The 16,371-nt window shown below is 36.5% G+C and overlaps 1 pseudogene; it reads left to right on the top strand.

Moving 5' to 3' along the window:
• The first annotated feature begins 8,000 nt into the window (after positions 1 to 8,000).
• LOC133066822 (large ribosomal subunit protein mL42-like) lies at positions 8,001 to 9,009 on the top strand (annotated as a pseudogene).
• Positions 9,010 to 16,371: the final 7,362 nt, after the last annotated feature.

Genomic DNA, 16,371 nt, shown 5'->3' with positions numbered 1-16,371 from the left:
GATGTTTTACTGAGTTTAATCATTCTTAAAAATAGTATTTTCAGTGTTAATTTTTTCATAATATCAATTTGTTTTTTTAATGAACCATCTTGTACACCTGTGCTTTTTGATCTCCTGTACAGTGTTTAAAATGATCTTGATTTCTTTCTGTGTCTTTATTTTTGGATCTGTTTCTTGTTATGTCAAAAAACAGGGATATGGGTTCTTTACTTATATTTAATTTTTTGTTGGTTATGTCCACATGATAATAACAGTAATTGAACATTTATTTAGTAGTTAATATGTATCTGATATTATGCTAAATACTTTACATATATTAACCCATTTAATCCTTAAAACAACCTTATGAAATAGGTGTTATTGTTATCCTGTTATGCTGATAACAGGATAACAAGGTGTTAAGTAAAGTAACTTTTCTCAGATTCTTATACTTAGTAAGGAGTAGCACTAGGATTTGAACCCAAACAGGCTTTTATCTACATTCTTCAGCCCCATGGTATATTGACTTTCAAGTATAATGACTACTGATGATTTCTGTACCAATTCCTAGTCACTTTTTGGAAACAAATCTATTCATTAACTTTTTTGACTAATTCTAGAAAGTAACAGTTTACCTGAAAACTGCATTTCTCGAGTGTTGTTTTTAGATTACTCAAGTTCCTCATTATTACTCCATGGTCTGAAAGTGTCATTTGCTTTCATCTCTTTGATACTTCTCAGTCTCATCCTTCTCAGAACATAACTCCACCTCTTTACCAAATTACTTCATAAAACATCTTCTGCAAGTGTTCTCTAATAATATGCCTTCCTCAGTGTGGTGGTATATGTGAGCTACTATTATTTTAAAAGTAATGCATGTTGATTGTATTGGGACGTATAGAAACAATTTTAAATGTAAGCAAAAATATAAAATTAGCCTCCTTTTCCACCTTTAGGTTGAACTATGTTGTTTTCATAGTCACTGTCTGTCTTTGTACCCCTATTAGACTGTACAATTCACAAAGGAAAAGAGACCCCTAAAATTTTTCACTCATTTAACACCCCTTCCCTACCTTGTATACTGCCTGCTTTGTGATAGACATTCCATAAAATTATGAGTTTTTAAATGTTTTTCTACAGTATCAAAATTTCTCTAGGAAGATAGATCAAAATGATAAAATCTTATGTATTTAAGCAGACAGTCAAGGCAAGAGCACCCAATAAATAGCTGTTATCACTTACAGGATAGATCACATTAATTATTTGCAGGAAGGAGATGTATCTATGAGCAGGGATTTTTGTGATCCTCCTCATTTATTATACCTGTTCTGATTGTTTCCTAGGTAGTTTTCACACAAAGCATCTGTCTTTGAGGAACCCAGATATTCAGATCTGTCACAATTATCATGTAGTTACATAAAAACTCAGTAATTACGTATTAGAGTAAAGCTGTACAACCACTGTGTGTCTCTCTCAAAATTAGATTGTCTGTGTTACCAACTAAGAGATGTCTTATTTTTGTATTTCCCTTAGAGCCTTGCTGGAGCTTGTAGCAAACAAAATATAGGTACTAAATAAGTACGTGTTGAAGAAGTACCACAGAATATTTTCAACATTAGATGATCTGTGAGCTTTTTCTTAGAAAAAAATTCCAGGTAAGGTTCTGATTCTCTCTAGAATATGTTTTCCTTCTAGGTTTATTGGAATTCCTCAAAGCAGAGTTTCTTCTTGGGGTCCTTGATTCTACTTTAGTGAATATGAGAGGGCCTGGGAGAGGGTATGGTTATTCTTCAGAAAAGTTACAATACATATACCAGTTTACAATAAACAGCACCTTTTAGTAGGGTACTTTCTTTAGTGCACTGTCCTAACTCACAGTTAGCACTTGCCTGTTTTTTACTTGGAATTTCTATGAAGTCCTGAATTATGGAACTTGACTTTCACTTTAAATGTTTTAGTATGTATTTCTAAAATACCAAAACTATAGTATCTTCACATCTAAAAATTTAACAGTTACTTAATATCAGAGAATGTAATCATTCTCAACAAATTTTTTAAAATAGTTTGCTTGAATCAGGACTCAGATAAGCTTCATATATTTCAGTTGCTTGATTTGTCTTTAAAGCCTCTTTTAATGATATAGGTTTCTGCTTTCACTTTCTTTTTTTTCTTCCAGTTTATTTTTTGAAGAACCAGCTCTTTTGTTCTAAAAAGTTTTCCCACATAAAAGGTTTTGTTGATTATTTACGTAGTTGTCATTTTATGTTTCCCATTTAGTCCATAAACTAGTTGTTACATATAGAGACTTGGTCACATTCAAGATTGATTCTCTGACGAGAATGCTTCACTGGTGGTGGTGTGTACTTGCACTAGGAAACACAGGTCTTATTGTCTTTTGGGTGGTCATTGCCTAGATATCTTCAATAGATTAGTGGTTCTCAGTGTGGACCACAGCCCCTGATAGTCCCTGTGACACTTTCTTTGGCCTACAAGGTCAAAACTTCTCATAACTGTAAGTTATTATTTGTCTTTTTCAGTGTGTTCAAAGTTTTATTATTGTGGCAAAATCATTGATGGGTAAAAATGCTGCTTACCTTAGCATGAATCAAGGAAGTAGCACCAAACTGAACTAGTTGTTTGTTACAGTCTTCACCATCATGCCAGTTTTTTTTTTTAATCCATTTCATTTCAAATGTCACTGATGAAGGAATAAGTTAATTTTTAATTAATTTTGACCTTAAAACATGCCTTTAATATTCTGTGGGGCAAAATGAAAAATAGGCATAAAGTACTTTGCTTCATAAGGAAATGTGATGATTGTTTTAGGGAAAGGCAATTATGCAATTGTGTGAGTTACAAACTGGACTAATCACGTTTTTCATTGAACATGTCTGCTTGGAAGAATAACAGACAAACCAGGGTTCTTCACACTTGAGTGTTTGGTAGAAGACTGACAGTACTTAACTAAAATTTGAGTTTTCAAAAATAAATAAAAATAAAATAAAATATGAGCTTTCAAGAGAAAGTTGCAGTTTCGGACAACTTGCCTCTTAACATGTTAGCATGACAACATCCTGATACTTTTCCAATAAAATCAGTGCTGATTTAACAATTTATTTTTTATAGTGTATAAAGAAGCGTGTTAATGTTTGGATAATCTGTGAAACAATCAGTATTCTCCGATGCTCTCTGCATGGATTACAAAATGGTCCATGAGTGGAAAAGGGAGTAAAACTCTAGCAGGGGAGAAGTTTACAGAATTCCAGATTCTACACTGCAGCTGACCTTTAGAAAACCACTGTTTGTCCATTTTGGTATTGTTTCAAATATGAATGTCCATGTGTTCAGTCATGGCTGACTCTTTGTGACCTCATGGACTCTAGCCCGCCAGGCTCCTCTGTCCATGGAATTTTCCAGGCAAGAATACTGGAGTGGTTTGCCATTTTCTACTCCAGTGAATATCCATGGCTATCTAAAAAGGCTATTAAAATGTTCCTTCCCATACAAAACTAGATAAATGAAGACAGTGTATTGTGGCATATAGATTAATAAAATAGAATTGAGAGTCCAGATATTTGTGGTTAATTGATTTTCAGCAAAGTTGCCAGAGCAGTTTGATGAGGGAAGAACAGACTTTGCATGAAATTGTTTTGGGACAACTAGATACCCACATGCAAAAGAATGAAGTTGAACTCATACCTCACATCATATATAAAAGTAAACTTAAAATGGATTGCAAACCTGAACTTCAGAGCCTAAATCTTGAAACTCTTAGATGAAAACATAGGGGTAAATTTTTGTGACTTTGTATTAGATGATAGTTTCTTAGATATGACACCAACAGCAAAGGCAATGAAAGAAAAAATGGACAAATTGAGATTCATCAAAATTTTTTAAATTTTGTCCTTCGAAGTACACAGTCTGCAGTGAAAAGACAACTCTTAAGGTGGGAGAAAAATTTTGCAAGTAATGTATCTGATAAAGGACTTGTGTAGAGAACTAAAAGCACAACAATAAAAATATAGCTCATATGACAAGGCAGTTTTCATCTTTGATGTATGTTTATACTCAAAAGAAATGGAAATATCTACACAAAGCCTTGTACACAGATGTTCATAGCAGTTACTGATAATAGCGAAAAAGTGGAAACAACACACATGTCCATTAGATGAGTGGGTTAATAAAATATGATATATCTAAAAGAATATTCTCTGGCTATAAAAAGGAAGTAGTGATATATCCTACAACATCCCTTTCAATTCTGGAGCTACTGTGTATGCACGCAAAATGAAGCTGGATAGACTTGGATTCTTGTTCTGTCACTTACTTCATGATTAACCAACTGATTGAGCAAGCCTCTCTCACAGTGTTTGTCCCATATTGTAAAGATTCAGTGAGTTACTGCTGCTGCTGGTCAGTCAGTAAGTCATATCTGATTCTGCAACCCCAAGGACTGTAGCAAACCGGGCTCCATGGAGTTCCCCAGGCAAGAATACTGGAGTGGGTTGCTATTTCTTTCTCCAGGGGATCTTCCCAGCCCAAGGACTGAACCTGCATCTCCTTCATTGGCAGGCAGATTCTTTATCTGAGCCACCCAGGAAAGCCATGTACTCAGCAAACAAAACTACTCAAATAATAGGTCTGTTCATGCTACCCTTCTTTCTTGGAAGTTCCAAGAAGGAGAAGAGGGTATGATGGAGAATCAAGAACATTCTGAGAATGATTTTTTTCTTTATAAAGGAACTTACCTTGTAGATTCTTTTGTTAGTGTAGTCAAAATAACAGCACATTAAAGATATGTGTATGTGTATAATGTGCTCAAAGTGTAATTTTTTTCCGTACTCATCTCTTAACATTTGAAGCATTTTAGGTTACCCTTTAAGACTTTTTAAGAGTGAGAGTAGGGAAAAAAGTTGTCAGAAAACAAATGTAAAACTAAAACATCAAGAAAATTCAAATAAAGTAACCATAAAAGTGCTTGGTCATATACTAGTACAAGTGTCAAGAGTCAGAATAACTGTTCTGTGGGAGGAGGTGGAGCCACAGAGAATAAATATAAGTAGTTAATAGATGGTGAACTATATGAACGTGAGATGTGTATTTTATTCACTATTAAATACCCAGCACAGCAACTGGCACAAAGTAAATTTACAATAAATATCTTCTAGATTAGTGAATGAGATATAGTGACTATTTAATAAAGCATTCCAGATTAAAAGAGAGGAAATAAGTGAGAAAACTACATAATTAATTGCGTTTTGGTTACTCTGCAAGTAAGCAAAAGTAAGCATACAAAGGAAAAAAACATCAGATTGACATTAGAAAATTTTCACCTGTCCTATAGTATTTGGGAGACTCAAAGCAATATGAAGACAAAGGGAAGAGTTTTTACCAAGCTATTTAATGGCATTCTCAGAAAATGTACAGTTTTCTTGGAAAATATTAAGGATAAAATCAGAAAAATAAGGTCTAATTCTTGCTGCAGCAGTGCATATTCTAGAGCTGGAATGATATAGGGCGTGGCTCCTGCCCAAGGATGGCACAAATTTTGAAGTGTTCCACATTTCCCCTCAAGCCCTGGCCATACCTCCCCTCCCCCCACCACCAATGGCAGACTGCCATTGCTCCTAGGAGAAGCCCAGCTCCCTCAGGGCTCCTTGGGTCATGGACTTGCCCACATAATGGCAGCAACCACCACTGACCTAGGGAGAAGCCATTGCTTGCAGCTGGCTCTGAATCTAGCCCTTCCTACCCCAACCCTACATCCCCCAAGGAGGCAATTGCTGATACACCCCAGGAGAAGATGTGGCACCTGTTCACTTCATGTCCAGCTCTCCAACTAAAGCAATTGGGCACACACACTACATAGGGCTACTCCCACACAAGGATACACCATGAAGACTGGGATGGGTAATGTTTGATTTAATAGAGACAGAGAAAAACAGAGAATTCAAAGGAATATGTTCCAAACAAAAGAGCAAAATAAAACCTCAGGGGGGGGGGGGGAAACTAATGAAATTAAGCTAAGTAATTTACCTGATAAAGAGTATGAAGAAATGGTCATTAAAATGCTCATTGAACAGAGGATGAGATGGTTGGATGGCATGCCGACACGATGGACATGTGTTTGAGTAGGCTCTGGGTTTGGTGATGGACAGGGAAGCCTGGTGTGCTGCAGTCCATGGGGTTGCGAAGAGTCAGACACCACTGAGCGACTGAACTGAACTGAACTCGAGATGAATGGAGGAACTCAGAGCTTCAACAAAGACTTAGAACATAAAAGAATGAAACAACCAGAACTGAAGAATAAACAGCTGAGATGAAAATTATACACTGGAAGTCATTAATAGCAGATTAGGTGATACAGAAAAATGCACAAGTGACCTGGAAATATATAGAACAGTGGGAATCACCCAATCAGAGCAAAAAAACAAAAATTTAATGATAATTAAAGGGACTTCTGGGACAACATCAAGTGTACTAACATTCACATTATAGGGATCTCAGAAGGAGAAAGGAGAGAGGAAGGGCTGAAAATGTATTTCATGAAATTACGACTGAAAACTTCCCAAACCTAAGATACCCAGGTCCAGTAAACAGACTGTCCCAAAAAAGATGAACCCAAAGAGACATCAAGAAATACCATAACTGAGGATGGCAGGAATTAAAGAGAATGTTAAAGGCAGCAAGAGAAAATGAGCCACATCTGAGGTATCCCCAGTAAGGCTATCAACTGATATTTCAGCAGAAACATTGCAGACCAGAAGAGAGTAGCATGATATATTTAAAGTGGTGAAAGGAAATAACCTACAACCTAGGATACTCTACCCAGCAAGATTATCATTCAGATTTGGAGAGAATATCTCTGACAGTCAAAAACAATGAGTTCATCATCACTAAACTGGCCTTACAAGAAATGTTAACAGGATATTATTCTTTAAGAGAAAAAAGGCTATAATAAGAAATAAAATACATGAAAGGAAAAATCTCAGTGGCAAGTGCAAGTAACAGTAAAGCCAGTGGATCTGCCAATGAAGCTGATATGAGGATTAAAACACAAAACTGTAAAAACTGTAACTACAATAAACTGCAATAAAGTGAGCTTCTTTGGTGGCTCAGACAGTAAAAGAATCCACCTGCAATGTGGGAGACCAGAGTTTGATCCCTGGGTTGGGAAGATCCCCTGGAGGAGGGCATGGCAACCCACTCCAGTATTCTTGCCTGGCGAATTCCGTGGACAGAGGAGCCTGGCAAGACTACAGCCCATGGAGTTACAAGGAGTTGGAAACAACAGAGCATAGCACAGCACAATAAACAGTAAATGGATAGACATAAAGATGTAAAATATGACATCGTAAACATAAAATGTGACGGGGAGTGAATTTTAAAATGTTTTGAACTGAAATGACTTAGTTTTTAAAAAGTAGGTATAGATCAATATATATGAAATTCATCATAGGCACAGATCAAAACTCTAAAATACATATGTGAGAATTAAAAAGGGGAAGCCAAACATAATAAAAATCAGTAAACCACAAAGAAGAGACTAAAAAAACAAGAACCACAAAGATAACCAGAAAAGTAACAAAATGGCAATAAATTCTTACCTATCAATAATCACTTTAAGTGGACTAAACACTCCAAAAGACGCAGAGTGGTTTATTGGATTTTACAAATGCTGAACAAGACCCATGTGTATGCTGCCTACAAAAAACTCACTTCAGAGCTAAAAACAGACTGAAAATGAAGATATGGAAAGAATGTTCCATGCAAATGGGAAGAAAAAAAGCTAGGGTAACAGTCCTCCAATTAGACAAAGTAGACTTGAAAACAAAGTCTGTTTTCTATAATAAAAGATAAAGGGATCAATACAAGAAGAGGCTATTAATTTGTAAATGTGCACCTGTCTGCACTTAATATAGTAGCATCTAAGTATGTAAAGCAAATACTAACAGATACCAAGAAAGAAATTGACAGTAATAACAGTAACAGTAGGGGGCTGTATCACCTAATTTATATCAATGGATAAATCATCCAGTCAAAAAATCAATAAGGAAAGACTGGCCTTAAATGACATGTTAGAACAGAAGAACTTAACAGATATGTACAAGGTATTCCACCCCAAAACAGCAGAATACACCTTATTTTCAAGTACACGTGGAACTTTCTCCAGAGTAGATAACATGCTAGGCCATAAAACAATTAGCAGTAAATTTAAGAAGACTGAAACTATATCAGGATTCTTTTCCAGTTACAACAGTATAATACTAGAAATCAAGACAAGGAAAAATGGAAAAGCATACAGAGACTAAACAACTTGTCCCCAAAAAAGAAAGAAGCCAGTGGGTTGATTAAGAAATTGAAGGGGAAAACAAATATCTTGAGACAAATGAAAATAAAAACACAACTTCCCAAAATCTATACGAAGCAGCAAAAACTGTTCTAAGAAGGAAGGTTATATTGATACACGCTTAACTCAAGACATAAGAAAAATCTCAGAGGCAAGATGGCGGACTTGCAGTGAGCAGTAGTCAAGAAGCAGATTTTAAAAACAGTTTCTCTTCAAATCATTTCGTATCATCTGACAAGCATCTTGATTCCACGGCAGTGGCAGCAGTAAAATGGGCAATGTCAAGCAGAACTAGCTTGAAACATTATTTTCCAGTTCAAAATGGAACCTTATATTGTGTTTGTCATAAATCTACATAGTCTTCTCTTCCAGATGACTATAATTGCAAAGTAGAGCTTGCTGTGACATCTGATGGCAGGATAATAGTATGCTATCACCCTTCCATGGACATCCCATATGAACACACAAAACCTATGCGCCAGCCAGATCCTGTACATAATGATGAAGAAACACATGATCTAGTGCTGAAAACCAAATTAGAAGAAGAAAGGGAACACTTCCAGCAAGGACCCGTGATAGAACAACCTAGCAAAATATTCTTTACTACTGAGCACCATTGGTATCCTCATGGACAGAATCGTAGATGTTGTAGGAAACCTAATCCTCCAAAAGACAGGTGATACTGAAGTTTTCAGGATCCAAAGGGAAATGTTATCCTTAATCTCATTTGCCGTTTGAGAAAATACAGTTGGGTATGCCTGTGTGTGTGTGCGCTCATTTGCTTCAGTTGTGTCCAACTCTTTGCCTGTTTACTGTAGCCAACAAAGCTCCTCTGTCCATGGGATTCTCCAGACAAGAATGCTGAAGTGGATTTCCCTACCCTCCTCTGGGGGATCTTCCCAACCCAGGGATCAAACCCAGGTTTCCTGCATTGCAGGCAGATTGTTTACCCCTGAGCCACCAGGGAAGCCCACAATTAGGTATATTACTAATATATAGTAAAAATCATAATAAAATGTCTTCATGTACAAAAAAGAAATAAGAAAAAACTCAAATAAGTGACCTGATTTAGAACAAGCAAAGCCCAAAGTCAACAGAAAGAAGGAAATAATAAATACAGAGTAGAAATACATAAAATAGCAAAAAAAAAATGAAACCAAGAGCTGAATTTTTGAGAAGATAAGCAAAATCAATAAACCTTTAGCCAGACTCATTAAGAAAAATGAGAGAGGGCCCAAATAAAATTAGAAATGAAAAAAGTTATTAATGCAGCCAGTATCCCAGATACATAAACAATCATAAGAGAATACTACTAATAGCTATATACCTACAAATTGGACAGCCTGGAAGAAGTGAATAAATCTTTTCAAAATATACAATCTTTCAAGACTAAACCAAGAAGGATATAAAAAATTTGAACAGACCAATTTCTAGTACTAAAATTGAATCAGTAACCAAAAAACTTCTGACAAAAGTCCAGGAATAGAGAGCTTCCTAGAGGAATTCTACCAAACATTTACAGAAGAGTTAATACCTTTCCTCAAAACTATCAAAAAAATTGCAGAGTAGAGAACACTTCAGACTTCTCCTATGAGGCCAGCATTACCCTGGTACCAAAACAAAAGACACTTTAAAGAAAATTACAGGCCAATATCCCTAATAAACAGAAATGCAAAAATCCTCAACAAAATAATAGTGAATGAAATTCAACAATACACAAAAAGAATCATACATCAATCATGATTAAGTGAAATTTATTCCAGGGATACAAGAATGGTTCAGTATCCACAAGTCAGTCATTGTGGTATATCACACCAAGACTAAAAATCACATGATCATCTCAATAGATGCAGAAAAAAAGAATCATACATCAATCATGATTAAGTGAAATTTATTCCAGGGATACAAGAATGGTTCAGTATCCACAAGTCAGTCATTGTGGTATATCACACCAAGACTAAAAATCACATGATCATCTCAATTTGAGAAAATTCAACATCCATTCATAATTTAAAACTCTTAACAAAGGTGACATAGAGGAAACATACTTCAAATTAATAAAAGCCATTTATAATAAACCTACAGCTAACATCCTCTAAGATCAAGAACAAGAGTGGGATGCCTACTCTCAGCATTTCTATTCAATATGATATTGGAAGTCCTTGCCATAGCAATCAAACAAGAAAAAGAAAAGGCATTCAAATTGGAAGGGAAGAAATAAAACTGTCACTATTTGGAAATGACATGATACAATGGAATATTACTCAACCATAAAAAGGATGGAATTTTGCCATTTGCAACAACATGGATAGACCTGGAAGGTATTGTTCTTAGTGACATTGGTCACAGAAGGACAAATACGGCATGTTTTCATTTACATGTGGACTAAAAAATAAATAAAACAGACTCACAGATACAGAGAACAAGCTAGCAGTTGGTTACCAGAGGAGAGAGGGATGGAGGAAAGGGCAAGACTGGTTAAGGGAATTAAGAGGTACAAACTATTAGATGTAAAATAAAATACAAGGATGTAATAGCACAGGGATATAGCCAATATTTTATAATAACTTATAGAAGAGTATAATCTATAAAATACCAGGTCACAGAATTCCCTGGCTGTCCAGTGGTTAGGACTTAGCAACTTTCACTGCTGTGTCCCTGCTTCAGTCCTTGGGCAGGAAACTTAAGATCCCACAAGCTGCTCAGTGTGGCCAAAAACAAATCACTGTGTTATATACCTGAAATTAATATGTCAACTACACTTCATTTAAAAAATGAAATATAGGATTGAAATAGGAAAACATGAAATAAAAGATACAGAGGTGAGCAAAAGGTTATGAAGTATACAGATTTAAGTACTTGCTGAGAAGTGTTTGTGACTTAATCTTTTTAAGTAAGTTAGAATAAATTTTTTAATACATAAAGAGTATTCAGGGGAAGGTGTAGTAAAGTGTATTTGTCTCACCTTTTGGGGTAAAGTTATATATTTTAATTTTTGACATTGAAAAATAATTTTAAGTATGAGTAACCCTTGCTATACTGACTTTCACTATATTATCTCAGACACTAGATAAACTAAGTTTTCACACAAACTCACTACAAGCCATCCACAGGTTCAAATCTAAATAGTTTGGGATAATACAGTATCCCTTGGTATTCAAACCTTGGATCCAAACATATTAAGGTAATAAGGGCTACTTGTATATTTGTTGAAATATGTAAAGGAAACATAGAACATAAAAACAGTGTACAGCTTCCAGAAAGTTAGAAGAAAGGAAAAATGGGAGAGGAGAAAAGAGGAAGTTTAAAAAAACCTAATCCATCCTTTCACTCTTCTTCGCTTGGTTCGTGTCTTGATGTAACAGTAGCTCTCAGTCTGGGAAGGGAGACTCCCCCGACCACCGAGGACTTGGCAGGTGTATGCACACCCTTATAAGGGCCAGCTGGGTGAGCTCACTGTGTCCGAGGTCCTGCTGCAGCCCTCCCTGTCCTGGACTGCAGTGAGGATGGATGCTGCACACAGGGGTCTACACTGGCTGTAGTGTGAGAATGTGTGTGGACATCTGCTTCAAATGTCCTCAGCCTGAGGTGGGCACAGACTTTTGCAAGGACATGGAGGGCACAATTTGCAGGACAGACCTGTGTTTTTTGGACTCGTCGCATGACGCAATGTGAGTGGGCATTACTGGCCTCTGTCAGAACACCTGCAGTCTATCCAAGTGTGTCACAATTCTACTCCCATACTTTTCTATAGACTGTTCTTGGAAAATCCACTAAGGCATTGCTACAGTTGCCGACAGCCTTATCCCACCCCCACACTTGAGTGCTCATTCTCAGGTTAAAAAGCTACACTACTTAAGTTTCTGTAGCAGTTTAGTGATTTTAAAGCAATCTGAGAAAAGAGACAGACACAAAAGTAATCCATCAAAATGAGAAGCAGAAAATAACAGGGAAAGCCTTGTTAACTTTCTTCTCTTCCATTATTCATTCACACTTTGATCTGAAAAAAAAGCCATAGTTGAGACCAATCTAGCTAGGCTTCATATTGTGGGGCAGCAGTGACTTGACATTGGGTATCAGAGAAGCAGAGTAAGTAAGGATGGTGTCTGTGTGTAGTGTAATGGGATAGGGATCGGGAGTAGTAGCAGCAACAGGAGATAAGTTGCATGCAGGGAAGCTGATCAAATAAGGAAACAAAGAGTGGATAATGGGAGCCTGTGAAACTGCAGTAGCTTGAGTACACCTAGCTCCCAGATCCTGGTTTCTAAATACTATTCTCTTCTAACAGGAACCAGGGCTCTCTGAGAAATGGCTGACTTCAGGACTGGTACAGAGATAGTACAAGGTAAGTGTGGAAGATCTTGCTATGTTAAAAAGTAAGAAGGTGCTCAAAGAGTCAAGTGGGTACAGAAAACATTTTGAAGGGCCTCCTGCTGGCTACCCTTGAGACTTTGTACTTCAAAAATAAATGATGATAATAACAGATTCTATTCCAGTGAATTTTAAAGTATAAATTTATGAGTCCACAAAGATGAAAACTTTTTAAAAATAAATAAGGAAAAGAGAAAAACTTCTCTTTATAGTAGAGGACCAACTGATGAATGTAGTTGGAATTATGGCATTAGAAAATTGCCATTTGGCAACCCCTGTAGTGTTTTAAGTCTTCCCTACAAAACACTGATTACATAAAGGAGAAATAACTGGAAATTCCCTGATGGTCCAGTGGTTAGGATTTTGCACTTTAACTGCTGAGTGTTCGGGTTTAATCCCTGGTCAGGGACCTAAGATCCCACAAGCTGCACAGTGCAGCCAAAAAAAAAAAAAAAAAAGGAAAAGTAACTGATGGAGAAACCTGGCAGGCCCCACTTTATCTGAGTGATTTAGAGTTAACATTGCCAGTGTTGGGACATATCAAAATTGTGTTGCACCTAATATCTAATGTGAGGCAGTAAGAACACATTATCACTTCTGTGACATTTGTATGTTACAAATGCATGAAGTGAATCCGATCATGAGGAAAATCAGACAAACCCATATTGAGGGAAATTCTTCAAAATACCTGGCCAGTAATCTTCAAAAGTGTAAATTCTTGAAAGTCAAGGAGATTTATAAGAACTGTTTCAGGCTGAAGGATCCTAAAGAGACTTGACAACAAACTGCAATATGTGATCCCAGCTAAGCCATGCCTGGACTCTGACCTACAGAAACTGAGATAATAAATAGGTATTGTTTTAAACCACTAAGTTTTTGGTAATTTGTGACATGGTAAAGAATACTAATCCGTAGGTGTTTTTTACTCTTGAACAACAGATTAGCAAACAGAACCCAGCAATTCATGAAGATGATACTATGTCACAAATAAGATAGATTTCTCTGAAATGTCATGCCCTCCTCCAGGGGATCTTCCCAACCCAGGGATCGAACCCAGGTCTCCCTCATTGCAGGCAAGATTCTTTACTATCTGAGTCACCAGGGACGCCCAAGAAATAGAAAGTGAGTTTAATGTATGACCATCATCAATAATTAACCACCATAACAGAATAAAGAAGATAGAATCTCATGATTACCACAAAAGATACAGAAAAACCTTATCACACTGATAATCCATTCATGATTGCTACTCTCAAAAAACAAATTATGCCTTTAGTAAGTATTATTTTTAATGGTGAATTATTTAATATTTTTCCTCAGTTCAGGAATGAGCTATGGATACCTACTATCTCACTTTTATTCAGCATATTACAAGAGGTGCTAGCTAGTTTGAAAGGTAAAAAATAAAATGCATAAGAATTGAAAGGAAAAAATCCAAATAACCTATATATTAATAAAAAATTAGACTAAAGTTTAGAAATCTTCCTGGATACAAGATCAATATGAAGTTTGTTTTTATCTTCCAGTATCAAATATAAAATGCAATTTTAACCAGACTACATTGATTAGGAGAAACAAGGTCTTGGGAGAAATTCATCTACAAAAGGAGCAGGATGATAGCATTCAAGATGCAGAACCACCACTGTGGTGACCAAGTTATTTGCAAAGTTCAAATAACTGCAAGAGTTAGCCTCTCTAGTTGCCAGGACCACTTATTCAGGCATCATTTGAATTCTTAATGTCTTAATGTATTCTTAATATCTTTGTGTAGCCTGAACATAAATATAAAGATATATATTAATGTACAAATATCTATATAGATAGATAAATAGATAGATATATAACCATTTGGATATACTACAGGCAACTCTTAAGCATCTTGCTTTTTGACGTAACAGTAATATATCTTGGTGATAAATCCAAATGACAAGTATATCTACTACATTCTTAATTTTGTAACTCTTTAGTTTGAGATAATTCAAGCTTATGGAAGAACTGTAAGAAGAGCACAATGAACTGTAGTATACCTTCACTCAGATTCACCAGTTGCAGGTATTTGGGCTGCATCTGCTTCATATTTGCCTTATCACTGCCTTCTCCCTTCTTTCATCATGTTTCTGTGTCTGTGTGTGTTTTTCTGATCCATTTGAAAGCAGGTTGCTTAAATCATGCCCCTTTGCCCCTTAATCTTTCAGGGTGTAGTTCTTAAAAACAAGGACATTCTCTTTAATAAACAGAATACAGTGTTATAAAATTCAGAAGATCTAACAAAATACAAAATTATTCACATGTAATCCATATTCTGGTTTTATCAATTGTCCTAATAATACCCTTTTATACTAATTTTCTTCCTAACCCAGGATCCCACTCAGGATTGAGTATTTGGTCTTGTTTCTCTAGTGTCTTTTTAGTCTGAAATAGTTGTCAGCCTTCTTTCTTTCCTAATATTGACATTTTTGAAGAGCTTTTTCCATTTGTATGCTTGATGCTGATTCTCAGTCACTCAGTTGTGTCCAACTCTTTGCAATCCCATGGACTCCTCTGTCCATCAGATTTCCCAGGCAAGAATACTGGAGTGGGTTGCCATTTCCTCCAGGGGATCTTCCCGACCCAGAAATCAAACCCACGTCTCTTGTGTCTCCTGCATTGGCATGTGGGTTCTTTACCACTGAGCCACCTGGGAAGCCCCAGAATTACAGAATGTAATCTCATTCATTTTACTTGATGTAGAGTTGAGAAAAAAGGAATTGCATTGGCCCTAATGGCTCTTTCTTTACCTACTCCTTACAGATTCTGAGTTTGCTTTAGAGGAAGAACAGGTTGGTATTAGCTCTGTAGACACAGCGTAAGGTGGGCGGTTCTTTGCAGGAGGTTCCCTCTCTATGGAAATTCTTTCTTATGCATGGTTCTCTATGAAGAAAACGAGAGCTCAGGAGACCATGTGTGCTTTGCTATTTCTCGCTTATAAATTCTTCTATGATGTACACTTTATTTGCCCTGTGTGGCACTCGTGTGATGTATGTGTGTGGGTATAAACCTCTTTTGCACTCTAGTTGATGACCATGAAGGGAAATACTCTAGTCTATCCTAATGTTATATGTTTTGGGAAGCAGCAAAAACTCCTGTCTCCTTTTCCACCATGGGAAACAGTCCCTCAAAGGCCTAGAAGAGGTGTGGTCACTGGGTAAGTGGATGAGTGCCCTAAGGGGGCAGGGTTGCCATAGTGTCCACTGACGTGAAGGCAAATCTTCTGTGAATGTGTGTTTGTGGGAATGTATAATATATACATACAATAAACACTTGGAAAGATGGAGGAAAAGGGGTCATATGTTCTGTAAATTCTCTGAAATCTAACCTTTGAAAGTTTCAAAGCAGCCAAGTTATGGCAAAAGCTATATATTATTTTAAAGCAGCCAAGTATCAATGGCAACATTGCAGAATCCTGAAGTGTAATGTAAAGGATTATGATGTATGGGAAATCCAAGTTGGAATGTTCCTGAAGTACAGATGAAATCAGTTTGCAGCTACTGAAAGTAGAGAGGAACATACAAGTTGTTTATTAGAAACAGAAAGAACCCAAGGAACAGGCTTGGAGAAATGAAGCTAAAAGGATTAGACACAGCTCCTAAATAGAAGTGAAAGACCAATGTGGTTTCATGAAATGGCTTCAC

The sequence above is a fragment of the Dama dama genome, chromosome 12, assembly GCF_033118175.1.
Source record: "Dama dama isolate Ldn47 chromosome 12, ASM3311817v1, whole genome shotgun sequence".
Lineage (NCBI taxonomy): Eukaryota > Metazoa > Chordata > Mammalia > Artiodactyla > Cervidae > Dama > Dama dama.
The sequence above is the reverse complement of the archived record's forward strand: the minus strand, read 5'-3'. Positions and strand labels throughout refer to the sequence as shown.